Source organism: Struthio camelus, chromosome 5 (assembly GCF_040807025.1).
Source record: "Struthio camelus isolate bStrCam1 chromosome 5, bStrCam1.hap1, whole genome shotgun sequence".
In the NCBI taxonomy this organism is placed as follows: domain Eukaryota; kingdom Metazoa; phylum Chordata; class Aves; order Struthioniformes; family Struthionidae; genus Struthio; species Struthio camelus.
In genome coordinates, this window is record NC_090946.1 from 53494138 (window position 1) to 53506305 (window position 12168).

At 40.1% G+C, this 12168-nt stretch overlaps 1 long non-coding RNA gene across 1 annotated transcript; it reads left to right on the top strand.

Annotated features, from left to right (window-relative positions):
- Positions 1-29: 29 nt before the first annotated feature.
- On the top strand, positions 30-6944 carry LOC104140905 (uncharacterized). Its single transcript, XR_011141574.1, has 2 exons — positions 30-317; positions 4590-6944. It is a non-coding gene; the product is annotated as an uncharacterized lncRNA (long non-coding RNA).
- Positions 6945-12168: the final 5224 nt, after the last annotated feature.

A 12168-nucleotide genomic window follows, 5' to 3' on the forward strand; every position in this document is an offset into this window, starting at 1 on the left:
GCAGCGCGGGCGGCCGCGGTGTTGCGGCTGGGCTCCGGCGGGGCCGCGGCGATGCTGCCGGCGCCTGCACCGCGGTGGGGGAGGCAGGTCCTTGGGGCAGGGGCAGAGCCAGAGCCAGCCCCAGCCTCAGCCTCGGGGCGGTCACCCGCCCGCGCGCTGCCTCGACTGGGGGCGTTTCGCGAGCGGCTCCGTATCCTTTCCGGGTTACCGAGGCCAGTTTCCTTCTGTGTAACGCTGGGGAGAGCCGCTTCGTTTCCCCCGCAAAATCTCACCTGTGGCGTAACAAGTCATATCCTCTGGCTCTGAACCTGCTGCGGGTGAGGTTTCCCTTCAGGGAGCAAAACGTGTGTCACCCTCTCGCAGGCGGCGCTCCCCGGGCCGGCCGGGCTGGGCCTCCCGGGGCCGGCAGCGGCGCTGCTGCCTTGGTAGCCGGGCGGGCGGGCGGGCGGTGAAGGGCTGGGTGCTCCGGAGTTGTGGCAGCTGCGCTTTAGGTCAGTGCCGGCATGACTTCAGATCACTTGTTTCTGTAACTATAGGCTGTTTACAGTGGGTTTCATTTGATGGCATTGCAAAGCGTAGTATACGGTGACCTGTTCATAAGCAGTCAGAGCGGAGCAGGGTAAGGTAGTGTTTCCACTGAGCTGAATGGATTTCAGTGTGGATCTGTTTTCACTTCAGTAAATACATCATCAAAGCCCACAAGCATGAATACCATCTGCTTATTTCGTAAATGATCTCATGAGTCCATATTATTGTTGTTTATTATGCATTTAAATAACAACAGTGCCCAATGGGGTTTATAAGATGCTAGATACCTGGTAGACCCATGGCACAGACACAGCATCTATCCCAAGGAGCTTGCGGTTCACAGGCTACAGAATACAGGTGACTAAAATGGAGGGACACTGGTAGAGGACTGGAACACCTGATTTACAAGTCAGCATGAAAAATATGATCACAACAAACCAGATTTTTAACCATTGCTTTTTTTACTTCAGAGAAGAATTTGAAGATGGGATCTACAGGAAGATGAGGAGTTGGCCTTGCAAATCCTTAAAGCAGCTTGTATGATGCATAAGGGATAAAGAAAGCAGCAGGGTCCTTAAGAGGAGATCAGCAAATACTATACCCTTTGCAGAAGAAAAATGGGGCTTGCGATCTGTCACTGATGCCCTCTAAGGAGGGGCAGGTAGGCAAGGATATAAGGGATTAAAGCTTTAGAGTAAACAAACAGAAGGTATTTTTTTAAGCTCAGCTAATTTATTTCAAAGGTTAACAATGCCCCACAGCTAGCAGGAAGTTGGGTTTTTGATGAGATTAAAAATCTGCGTGTCTTCTAGTAGGAAAATGTTACATGCTTGAGATAATTACAGCATGCTGTTTAGTTTCTGCATGAAAACAAAAGACAAGCAGTTATTGATCTAAATATTACTTGTTACACATACGCTTTTTAAAAAATATGTCTAATGTTTGTGTTTGGTCAGTTCATCTCAGTTGAATCAAACTGGAACGTTTTATTTTAACGATGCTACTGCTTCTGAGCAGGCAGAGTGAACAACAAAGAATGCAGTTAGACATAAGAGATCTGTATAGCCAGGGATCATAATTATGATCTGGAAAAAGTGTTCATAGTTCTGAAATGACCTTCCATAGCAATGAGAAAAGTAAAAACATTGCAACTGCTTCTTCTGTCATTTTCAGGTTTCTGGCTACATATGCTGATATTGACTGAACAGTTCCTAAATTAGAAGAGTTGTGTCTTCTTCCTGTCTGTGAATTTTTGACGGATACAAGTTTTAAATAACATTGGCTTCAGCAAAGTAAGGATAGATGGATGCAGAGTTCAGCCTCACTTAATTAATTATACAGCACTAGAAAAAAGCCAAATGTTATTACCTGTCTTCAGTTGTAGAATAAGGTTGTAGAAGTTATCTGTGGAAGAACAAGGGACAATATGCATTCATTACTAGCCATTGTTACAGAAAGGTGTACATCCAGCTGCAGTCTGTTGTTTTAAAACATCATTCTCTTTTGCATGAGTCTTTTCTGATGTTGCTCTCTCCAAAGCAAACCTTTATGAAAGAAGAGGAAATCATACTGGGTGGTTAGTGTGTAAGCTGAGAGTGCAAAGTGCTCATTTTTGCTAGGGTAGGGTATTGTTAAGTATGAGCTGTTTTTAAATACAATTAGCTGCGTTTAAATAAAATACCTTCTGTTCATTTACTCTGAAGCTGTATCCCTAGACTCATTAAGAAGAGCTTAATGAGGCAGAAATCCATTTAAAATTACTTATTTCCATATATATTTGTAATTATAAATTTATTGTTAATGAAAATGGGTTATTCTAGTGTCTATGAGCAGCCTGTATAAGCCGAATATAAAATATGAGTTTATTAATTCTTTTGGGTCGCTGCCAGTATTTCTTCTAGGATTTGATGCAGTATGTTCAGTCATAAGCAAGTGTCAATAGATAGGCCTGTGAACCAGCGTGCAGTGAATTTAGTATGACATCATTGTTCATTTATGGATTCTTGGTGTAATTATGTCGTACTATCCTTGGAAAGCCAAATTTATTTTGTTGTCATAATTTAGCTTAGTTGTAAAGGTTTGTAACAATTTATTCCTTTCATAAGTTGCAGAGAATATAATCCTGTGAAAGTATCTTTGTTCTTGAATGTACTAGGTATTTGGGTGGTAACTAGTTCTACATCTTACATTTCTTGAACCTTATTGGGACATAGTTAGGAGAAGGATCTCTTTGGTAAGCGAAGAATAGCGGTAAATTTGTCGTTTAAATCTTAGCTTAGTGTTTTGGTTTGGTTTTGGGTCTTTATATAGAAAAGAACTTTCTGACAGCTGAATAATATATCCACGTGTAAAATATATATATTTTTTCCTAGTTATTATATTAAAGGTCTTTTAATGCTTATTTTGGATTTAACAGCAGTCCCAGAATATTTCTTGTATCCTCTCTACTTGTCGCTATGGCAGAGACAGGGTATTTTGTTACTGATGTCCAGAAGATAGTTCTGGTTATTTGCAAATCAGTTCTCTTGAAAAGGGGCAGATGGCAGTATGAACCATTTCTTACAAATTTCAGTGGACATGTTTTTGCTGATCCTTTGTGTGAACGGTCATGCATATTTCATGTACATTTAATGGAATGTCTCCTTAAGGAAAGAGGGGGGTGGGTGCTGGGAGCTCTGCCTCTGCTGGTACTCAGGTTTCTCCTGCTTATCAAAGGATGAAATGCTAGGGGTCTTTCAGTACCAAAATAATCTCAAATGGTCTTGAATCTTTCCCCAGGGTGTATTTTTTGTCAGTACTGAAGTTTGGTGTTGCATGCCATTTGGCAGGGACAGGAGTTGACTGGAACTCTGAAGAGACAAGGTTCATCTTAGAAGTTATTCCTTTGTCTTTGGTGTCTGAAACCCTGATCAAAGGATTTTCAAGCAGCGATCGCATCAAGGGAGTGCCTCTAGGTAGCGTCATGGATGCTGAAAAGGAGCAATGTACAAAGCTTTCAGCCTAGCACTTAGATAACAAAGATACAAAACAGGTAGCGGGTAAGGTTATATCTTAGTAGAATTACCTCTTGTGGTACAGATGAAGCTGAAAGGGTACAGAGTGTCAAGGCAAGAATTAGATTTAAATGTTTTATTTTCTCCATTGTCCATACTCCATTGTATGGAACTCTGTCTTCCCATACTTTTAATACAGAGAAAATAAGGAAAGAAGACAGGTAGCAGGGCACACATAGGGAATCACTTGGAAACGTGTCGTAAAGAATCACAGGTGGACACCAGTACTGCTGTGAATGGTGAGACAGAAATGAGGGGCTCTGCTGTGCTAGTCAGTAGAGGTTGCTGTTATGAGACTCTTTCATCGTCACACATGACCTGGAAAATGGAAGGTGCAGCAATGAAATTGCAAGTCACCATCACAAGAGTTAAAGAAAAAATCACTTTGTAAACTGGGATTATTGTTTTAAAGTAAATATTTACTTGACCATGGTGAAGCAACAAGTCAGTCCCCTGAAAAAGAAAAGATATTGACTATCTTTCGTCTGAGATGGTAAAGCTGCCATCAGACAGCTCAGAATGAAAAGATTTTTTGTTTTTAAAGTGATGTTTAAAATCTTATATGCTGAGTTGAGTTAAGCCCTTTGCTTTCTGTTGAATGTTTTTCATTCTCCCTTTGCTCACAGCTTACTTATTTTGCTTCTGTTTTTGCCCCTCTCAGATATCTGTGATGAGGTATCTAGCTCCTTACATTTCATGATTTATTGCAGCCTGTTTGTCAGTTTAGCTCAAGACATGATTAAACTTTTTTCTTCTTTTTACAGCCTCAGAATCACTAGCTTGATACGGAATTAATGCCGATTAGGTGAATGAGAAAAGAAATTGCTGACCAGAGATGTGTGTGTAGAAGGGATGAGGTGTTGTTATTAGAATAGTTGTATTGTCTAAATAATAGACATATTCTAATGACTGTATTTAGTACTGATTTCTCTCTTATTCAAAGGACTATCCAAACATTATAGTCGGGAATGTGTCTGCCTCCCAACCATCGTCTTTCTTCCTCCACAGGTGTTTAGAAAAGGAGAGTGGGGAGAAGGCATGAAGAGTTTCCCTACCACAAGTCATTCAGCAGAAGCCAGATGGAATAGCAGTCCTTTCACCTGAAGACCCCAAGTTTTGCACTATGCCAGTGTAAAGCTACCAAAGAAGCATGCACTGCAAACTGGGGGAAGGTGGTTGGGAGGAATAGATGGTACATGATGTTATCTTTCTTGTTGGCTGCATATCTCTAAGGAAGGTCATGACTTCTTTAGGCCTGCTTTTGTAGTCCCAGAGTTGATACACCTCTTCAGCTCTCCCAGCAGTACCAACTTACTGTCTCCATAAATGTCAGAACTGTGTTTCCAGTGAAGGCTGGTACACCTGTTGTAGAAGAGCAATCCTATGATTTGAGCAGTTGATTTTTATGTATGCTTATAATACGTAGCAAAAACTAAATACATTACTCCATTAAAAATAGATGAGTGCGTTGTTTAGTCTTTCATACAATTACAAAATAGATACTGATAGGGGTTAAATTAGAGTAATCAAAATTTAATTAAATTTCTGAGCAAAATAACATATTCAGTGTGAAGGCTGTGTCAAGTACAATTACAGCTTTTATAAGTGAGAAGCAGAAATTTGCCTCTATTGGAAAAAAGGTAGCTGGATAAAGACACCTGATCTGCTTGTTTACCGCAATTGCTGAAAGGAAATAAGAACACCATTAATCACAGTTTCTTTCTCTACAGGGGTCAAGCATGTTCATTTGACTGTGACATAAAACTACTGTGCTTTTCCCTGCTTGGGTGTCTACTGTACTAAACATTTGTGTGCATGATTGACATTCATTTTAAAAGGACTTCTGTTGATTTCATTGGAGCAGGATATAGACCAGTGGGAGTAGCCTACTTAAAGTATGTACCATGGGGTCTAATCATAACACTGGCTCTAGTCAGAAGCAGTACAATATTTTTTTTCCACACAACTGAGCTGATCAAATAAGTTACAGACCTGAACCTGTCCTGTGCAGAGCCAGCACAGTTTCAACAAAACACTCAGTTCTGGAATTCTGGAATATGTATGTTGTACAGAGCCACCCGCGTGACTCCTAATGGAGTCACTCAAAGGTCAACAGAGTTTTCTGCTCTGGTTTTAGGAATGGTACTGCCAGATCCAGGCTGATCCCTGCAGGCACATCCAAGCATCTTTGCAGTTGGTTTCCCATTTCATAGAGCCTGGGATTGGGTTTTACAGGGCATGGAAACAACTTGGATGTAGGACAGCACCAAAGCAGTGAGCCTTTCCATAACTTGCGGTAGTGAAGAGTGTGATGGCAAAGACTCCCCAGTAGCGCTGAAGGAATAAGCATCTACCTAGACACAAAAGGCTAGCTTTGCCGAACACAAATGAGCAAATGGGGAGGAATAAGAGTGCTGGAGTTTGCAGCTGCGTGGGCCAGTGTGTTATGACTGACCAAGCTCGGTGTACCCACTCAGGCCGATTTTGATCAGGAAAGCTCAGCCTCAGCTTCCTGTGTCCCCCTGTGGAGCTGCTGACCACGCATCTGCACAGAACTTGGCACTGTCGTGGCAGTGCGGTAGATAGTGAGTGGTTCTGCTTTGCTGCAAGCCACTGAGCTAAAACCATGCTTGACTGACCTAGACGAATGTTGCAAACTGGATTTCTCCCAGCTGGGGAGGTTTTTAGAGAAGCCGTGCAGCAGGCACTGTGGGAATACAGATCCTACTTTTTTTACGTAAGCTGGTTCAAAGCTGTTTCAGTGCAGACCCAAAGTAATTCCACCACGTGTCTATGTTGTGCTCCACAGCCTCTCTATCTTTGGAGCTTGTTATGATGGATAATCAAAGGCACTGTCCTCTCTCCCTGCCATGTAAAGGAATTAAAATCTATTCTCTGCTTGGGGGCTGCTACATCCCATCTCTCTTCACCTCATAAACATCCTTGCAATAGTGATTGGTACTAGACAGGTGTGCTTTTATAAATTAATCCAATTTCTTTCATTTCTGATGGGAAATTTTGGTGATAATGTGAGGACAGTCCTTTAGACAAGAATGTGTGAATATCTTGTAGAAGCTGAGTTCTCCATATTTTCAATAGATGACGTATTTAAAATTTTCAGAGTATTGGCATAAAGCCTCACATTATTATTAAAAAATGTACATGAATTGAGATGTGGCTCTTCCTACTGGTTTGATGAACACTGTGAAGGGTCATTTATTATTCTCTATGTATCTGAAGGACTCTCTGCCTCCAGTCACTGTTGAGTGTGCAGGCATAATCAGGCTGCATGTCACTTTTTTGCTTCTATATGGATGACTTTCAAAATAAAACTGTTACCACAGCTTAAAGCCAAAACTTTCACCTTGAGCCGTAGTTCCTATCATTTTTTCCCCTTAGGCATACTCATATTTAGGTGGTCAGGAAAGGATGCACACAAATGATAGATCATTAGGAAATTCTCTGAACAGCAAACCTCTGAAGTCATCCCAAGTGCTCTTTACCATGCATCGTGATAAAACTGAAGAGACTGAAGGTAAAGTCTGAAGAGACACTAATTATGTGCTTAGTCTGTCGTTTATCAGCTGCTGGAGATGTTACTCCCAGAATACAGCAACCTCTTTTGCTGCATAGTTCAACAAGCTTGCCAAATTTCAGTGAGCCAAACAGGGTTGACAACTTTTGGAATTTAATTCCCTCACGACATTTTGATGTAAAATCATTGCATTACCATACAAACAAATATCTCATTTTGCCATAACACAGCATCATATAAAGGTACAATAATGTTGGTCTGTAGTCTTGTCTTACAATTATATTTTGGGAACTCATTTAAAAAGAGCAAATCAGTTGCTGTAGGAACTGTAGGCATTTTATTGACAGTCAGCCTTTAGTTTTTGATAGTTTGTCTCGGTTAATACACTACTACGTATAATCCTTTCATGATTTTAACCAACAAAAGCAGCAGTGATCTTGTTTCCCCTTAGGACTCGTGAAAAAAGCAGATATTTAATGCAGTGAACTAAATAATAGAAAACTAATATTCTAATGAATATTCATTGAGTCAAATGAGATAATAGACCACATGTCAACAGATAATGTCGCTTCCTGCTAAGACTTCCAGTGTGGCTGAACATATTTCAAAGAGCCTTCAGTGTCAATAATTGTTTTTTAATATTTAATTTTCACACTTTCTTAAAGCATAGGTTTTTCAGTGCATGTTTCTGAGTTCACTTGGAATGAGATGATTTCTTTACCATTTGATACCTTAGAAGCACTGCAATGATGAAAAGGACAATTTTCACATAATCTTTGATGTTTAAAGGTGCCAAAGGGTCGCACTTTCTTTCTTTTATAATAGATGCTAAGTAGCTGCTACACAGTAGAAGGAAAATACTTTATCTTCAATATTTTATGTTCTTACAAATGGAAAGAGGTTATTTGGTATCACACTTTCTTAAAAAGACTTTTTATTTCACAGATAATTTTTTGGAACTGCTGGAGGCTTACATATTTGAGAACAGCTGTGTAAAGCAATTACGCTGCAGCTTGGGATATTTTAATATCAAGTAAAGATACTTGATCTTTCCCTGCTACCCTGTTGCACATATGGCAAAATACAGTTGTGTCTCCACTGTGACAGTCTGAGTGGGATTCATATCCAGACTAGTACAATTATATTTTGCTGTCCACAAGTAAACTCCAACACATCTGAGAGATGTCTAAGCTCCCATTATAGAAAACAGAGAAGTAACTGATATATGCTGGTGCCTGGAGAATGACTCAGCTCACCTTCAAGTTGACCTCTAGGTTGCATCTGTACCAGGAAGCTAAACAATGGCAGGAAATATTTTTGGGCACTGTAACTCACTCATCTTTGCTTTTAACAGTTGCTGGCATACTTTTGGCCAGGGCTAACTCTCACTCTACCAAAAATTTCTGGTCCTGGTTCAGGAGTTAACCAGTTAATGGGCCAGAGTCTGTTCTCAAGAGGCAGGTTGCGTGATGCCACCCTGCTTTGGACAATGTGATAGTTTTAAAAATATACACATGGGCGCTCCTGTGCCAGCTGGTGCCAGTGCCAGGAAGCAATCGCAGGCACATTTAATGTAATGCTAGATGTAATGTAACATAAGATGCAGCTTTCTAGTCATTGATCAGCTGACGAGTTCTCTAAACTCCAACAACTAGGTAAGTAGATCTCCATGCTTAGCTCAAATGTAAACACCTGTGTTTACAGGTCTTAAACTAAATCTAACCCTCTGTGGCTGCAGTAGTTTGGTGAGACTAGGCAGCACAGGCTAATTATAGGAGCCCAGAGCTGGAACCATTCTTACTCCTAAGCGGGAATGTGAAAGGGCACAGAGCTGGTAGAAGTTGCTGAGCCGGGAACTGTCCATATCGGCTTTTAAACAGTTGTGTCACCCTGGAACACTGGGCAATACACGCCCACACTGGGCAATACGTGCCCACACAATTTTCCTTTTCTATGCAGTGTTGCTGGTGCAAAGGAGGCAATTTTGAGGCACTGATGTTTGTCATGTTGGGAGGAAGCAGTGACTGAATGTCAAAAAAGACTGTGAGGGATATTTGACATTATTTTTTACAATGACATGAAGATATCCATATAATCCACATTATATATATTACAACCAAGTCTTCTCTTTTTCTGGAAAGGCCTTACACCACTGTTGTCGTAAGAAAATGTTGTGCATTTTGGCAGTAACAGCAAAGTTTGGGTAACATAGAGCAGACTGTTAGAAAATGCATTGCTCCCTTCAGCTGCCTGAGGAGTGTAATACAATTGCTTACCAGCACATAGCAACATTATTTGAGTTGAAAAGTAAAATAAAAAAAATGAAAAAGAGACCACAGGTAGAAATGAGGCAGACAGAATTTGTTACTCTAGCCAAAACGATTGTATTTGGTTAGGGCTCCAGGATAAATACTCTTGCTTATGCGAAATGTACTGTAGGATCTTAGTTATCACAAATGGTCAAGACCTTCAATTTCTCTCTCAGGTGCAACATGAAACTATGTGATGCAAAGCATTGTGGAAATTAGACAACACTGAGCTATCATAATTTTCTTTCATCATTTTACAAGTAAAAAGGGCTGCTCCTGGAGCGCAGTTGAAAGATGTTGCTTTGCTTCATCTCCCTCTTGCCTTTTCTCTCAGTTCCTCACCGTTTGGGACGAGGGTGATCTTCTCTTCCACTAGGGGGAGCACAATGAAAAGTCTTAAAGGCTTTAAAAGTGGGAAGAAGTCCGGAAAGTTTTGTATGGGATAAAAAAGTTTTTAAAGCGGCCGGAAGTTCAAGCACGGTACGGGACTGCATAGGGACGGGTGGAGCCATCCTCATGATGAAAATGTCTCAAGTCAGTTTACTGCAAGGTGAGCTGAGAGGCGTAGTAGCTATTTCAAAACCATCTGTTCCCTGCTGTTACCGGCAATCAGTTCGTTTAGTTCTGTTCATCAGAAATGAAATTAGTTAGATTGCTTTCCTCACTACCATTAAGAGGATGTTCCAGATATCATTGCTCTGAGTGGTTAAAAAATGTCATCTAATGTCCAGACTACGTGTTTTAATACGCAGTTCTCTAACTCCCTCCTTCATTCTCTCTCTCCAGAGTATACTCTGAGCCCTCTTATATACATATATTTACATACATATATATGTGTATGTGTATTGTTAGCATCTACATTCACCTTCAGACTTTGTTTGCCGGACTAAAAAAATGTTCCTCTTTAACCTTTATGTGACAGGTTTTTAATTCCCCTGATTGTCATAGTAGTCTTTCTTTTCACTAGTCCAGTATTAGTTTAAATTCACCTATCTTGATTGTGGGAGATCTGAAGTATGTATGTAGTACTTCAGATAGGGTCTCACTATGTACAGTTCAACTGAATTAACGGCATCCAGTCTCTAGGGGAAACACTATTTCTGCAACACTATTAGAAAAGAAAGGAGGAAAGATGCTCCCTTCTAAAAGGTCAGCTTGCGTTACATAATTCAAAAGATGGTATCAGAGGATATTGCTTGCTACATCTGGAAGGCAACTCAGAGAAATGAGGTCTAATTACTGTAATAAACAGAATGTTAAGTGTGTAAAAGGGACAGTGATATCTTCTGTAATAATAGATGGCTATTTTAGTAGTCTGCATGTTTTAGCATTGAATCTATATGTAGGTACTAGAAGGAGGACATTACAAAGTAAAAAACTTGATTTAATATCTAGTACAGTTTCTGATGATTAGCACTAGGAAACTATCCGGTAGAGTGAATATGAATATGTGTCTAATTAATATGCCTAAATGAAGGAAATACAGTTATATAACTGACACTGCTATCTTTTAAATACTAGTTATCCGTGATTATATTTTATTTAAATTGAGTAAGTGATAGAGCACGACGGAGACTAGCTAGAAAGACTGAAGCCAGTGAAAACCTCCTTTCTCTGATGGCTTTCATAAGTCCTAAGTGTGAGCTAATAGGCCAAGTTCTGAATTCAGCAATCACTTAGGGTCAGAACAATTTTGTATTTTCTGTCAATAGTCCCTCTATTTCCTGTAACACTGTTATATTTCCTTGTTTCAAAGTTTGATTGAATTGCTATTTTAAAAGGTACAGTGCAACCCTTTAGTGGCAGAAGAACGTAAATTGCATTTATTTCTGTGATGGAATGTTTTTTTAGACCTTAGTTTCAAGATCCATAGTTCCTTTCATGAAGAATTCACTAGAAAAGTAGCTATGACTGAGTCAATCACAATGAGAAACCTAACTTCTCTTTGTTATAGGAAGGCATGAAGTCTATGTCTCTCTTCTCTTTATATACAGGGAACTGGAATGGAAAAGAGCGCAAAGATGTATTTTGTGAACCAACAGGAACTTGCTCAACTTCTTATATAAGTTAAAGGAACTCCAAAGGTGCTCTAGTTTATGCTGTACTTTCCGTGGTCTAAGGTTCCTATAAAGGAGAAAATAGGCAAGTGATAAACATGCCTGTCTTTACTCTCTATGCTAGGAATGTTGGCTGGCTCTATACTGCCTAAAGAAACCTGACATTTTACATTAAAAGATGTTAGCATAATTAAAAATCAGAAGTGTCCTCAGCAGTGTGCCTTTATGTTTTGTAAATAAGTATAATAGCACCTTAGCGCAGGAGATTGGTAATCAGGAATTCTAGATTATATTCCTTGATCTGCCTCTGGCCTAATTCAAAACCTTGCAAAAGAGTTACTTTCCTTCACAGTTGTGGATTAATTAGAGCAAGATAGCATTCCAGGAACCAGCTGCTCTGCCTCCGCAATCGCACAGTGCCTCATATTTTTACATAATAGTGCTTCAAATAGGGTGCATGCACACAAAAAGTATTCTTGGACCACATTTATTTTCAGCTGAGATTGGTACCGAATTGATGCACACTGGAAACAATCTGGAACAGGTTGTTGCTGGCATAATTACGTAAGTGGTCCATATACCCCCAGAGTACATCAGTGCCCTTTTGAAATAGCTCACACTGCTATTCCTAGTGTATTAGGAATTACAAGGTAAGTATTAATGGCCACAGAGCCAAACTGATCTGG